General features: G+C 37.1%; 2 protein-coding genes across 34 annotated transcripts in view; one reads left to right on the top strand and one right to left on the bottom strand.

Moving 5' to 3' along the window:
* Nucleotides 1–1,169, top strand: part of C3G (C3G guanyl-nucleotide exchange factor) — a 136,230-nt gene extending 135,061 nt beyond the window's left edge. For all 33 annotated transcript variants that reach the window (XM_070126631.1, XM_070126635.1, XM_070126633.1 and 30 more), the window contains one exon: nt 1–1,169. This exon is cut by the window's left edge and continues 1,900 nt beyond it. The gene's annotated coding sequence lies outside the window, so the exon portion shown is untranslated.
* Nucleotides 1,170–1,504: 335 nt separating this feature from the next.
* Nucleotides 1,505–2,500, bottom strand: part of LOC138863019 (N-acetylaspartate synthetase-like) — a 6,317-nt gene continuing 5,321 nt past the window's right edge. Inside the window, exon 5 of the mRNA XM_070126640.1 lies at nt 1,505–2,500. This exon is cut by the window's right edge and continues 1,116 nt beyond it. The gene's annotated coding sequence lies outside the window, so the exon portion shown is untranslated.

Below are 2,500 nucleotides of genomic sequence, written 5' to 3'. Positions count from 1 at the left end.
ATGAACAAAATATTAGCAATTATTATTATCAAAAGCTGCAACAATCTTCTCCAATATTCAGCAAGCTATGTTTGGCAGAGCAGTATGTTTTTTGGAAACTTTTGTACTTGTACATTCATTTCTTCTCCTTGAAAAGCATTTTCTCCATACCTTCATCTTTATTCCTGTGCTTTCCTTTTCTTTTATTTTTCTATAAAAGTGACAGTTATCCCCTCATTATGTATTTTGTTGTCATCTTTTGCTTCTATTTATTATGTATTTCTACCACTTACTCCCATTACCTTTTGCCACTTTGATAAATTATGTCTTATCTCATCTTGTTACTGATTTAAGTTATGCATTCTTTTTTTCTTGCATAATGATTATGTTTGTAATAATTATAATGACCAGATACTGTATTTCAATTTATTTCCTTTCTTTTCTCATGTTTGCATTGTTGATAAGCATTTTATGGTGAGTTATGTATATATTCATAAAATAGAAAGTACAATCATGCTCCTTAGCCAGACTCTAACTGTTATTATAACTATCACATGAATCAATGAATGCATCATGCTGTGTTAAGGAACTTTTTTATGTCAACATGATGGAAATGCTTCCCTAGCATATATCACTCACTTATGGTACTCATTTGAGTTTTTGTACATGGCACCTGCAGGACACTTAAACACCATGTAAAATGGTAGCAGAATACCAAGCATGTGCTGGTGGCTCATACCATAATTAGGTTCACAAACCTGACTTTGTGTATTTTTCTGAAACAGTATTTGTATATAAAGTGCTCATATATAGTCTATGGATAGGAGTAATAGTACTACCTTGTTTTTAATAGGTTTAGGAAATTTACTGACACATGCCTTGTTCATCCTTAAGTATGGCTAAATAAAGCTGGTATACTTGCATATTTCGTAAGAATATTCAGCGTCAAGTCTCCTCATCAAGAGGTACAAACAAGGAATCAGAGGCTATGTTCAAGTACATGGCCCCTTTTTCTAGTCATTCTTGTGAGTCATTATGCACTGAGAGATTTTATTTACTTTTCTGGACTGTTTTTAAAATGTAGCATATATAGGATTATTTAAACATTATTTGCATACTGAGTTGCTATAAATTAATGGTTTGTATTGTGTCATGTAATTTTATACAGAAAATAAATTTGATATGCCATGTGTCTTTTACTTTTAATAACCTCGATTCACTTGTTCTAAGACACCCAGTAGTACTGCCTATATGATGCTAAATAATTTTCATAAGTCTGAGCCTCCAAACCCCTTCAATAGCCATGCTTATCATGAACTTGCATATAGAATCATTACTCTGATTGTTATTATACCTCAATAAGCACAAGATACCAGATACCAGTATCAATCTGCAGCTCTTTCAGACTATCAACATGATTTGCAGTAATGATTAGCTTCTTTGCCAAAATGAACACTCATAGTTGGGGATGCTTATAATAGCCTCCCAGAAATATGTCAGTGAATTGGATATGAACAGAAACAAATACATTTTACATCTTTATCTTGCTTTCAGTCAAATAACACTTTCGTTTAGCATTAGACACTAACTCACAAACATCATGAACAATATAAATACAGATTACCGTATAGCAATGATAGCAATACATCTAGGTCAGATTGTGGAGGACACTTCTCGCCTGCCTCAATGATTATGATGCAATATAATGATGCGTTCGGAACTGCTCGTCGTTTTGACAGTTCGGAACCTCCACTATCTCGTCCCGGACAAGTAGTCTAACTCGCCCTCCTGCGAAGGTGGGCGAGCAGGACGAGATGACTTCACAATTGATTTTGTATGTAAACGTTGACAGTTGCAGGTAACCACAAGATATTGGTGGGTAATTTTATGACCCTTTATTGGTGTTATCAAAAGATATTTTTGTGTTTGTCAGTTGCAGGGAAGTTAAATGTGCATCAGAGGAGTTACAAAACCTATGCAGCGTGTAAAATCAAGACACCGGTATGATAAAAAATGAATGTTTACATTCGAGCCGGTTGCATTCTGGGCAGAAAGGGTCTTGGAGGTTCCGAACGCAGCCTACTTGTCCTGCTGGTCCTGGACAAGATGTATGGACGAGCGAGACGAGCAATTCCGAACGCAGCATAACATTACAGTCTACATCACTCCCGCAAGAGTCCTCCACCAATATTCTCAAGATTGCTTTCCCCTTTAATACTTACATTGGCAGAGAGTCCCTCCTTGCCCGACCATATCAGCTTCCTCCTTGTCAATGTCAGAATTGTTGGCGTCCCGCCAAACACTGCCGTTCCACTGCCTGATGCCTTCTATGTGCCCAACCTTGTCATGGTCGATCAAACTATTCTGCACAATTACGCACGTGTGCCAATTGTGGCGCCTTCAATAATGTGTCTTATAGGGGCTGCCGTACCTAGAAGTTTGAGTTGAGTTTGAAGTGGCAATTCTTAGATTCAAACTTGGCCTCACTTTACGCGAAGCCAGACAGGAAGCACGTCGACGA

Source organism: Penaeus vannamei, chromosome 10, assembly GCF_042767895.1.
Source record: "Penaeus vannamei isolate JL-2024 chromosome 10, ASM4276789v1, whole genome shotgun sequence".
Classification (NCBI taxonomy): domain Eukaryota; kingdom Metazoa; phylum Arthropoda; class Malacostraca; order Decapoda; family Penaeidae; genus Penaeus; species Penaeus vannamei.
This window is presented reverse-complemented; position numbering and strand designations above follow the sequence as displayed.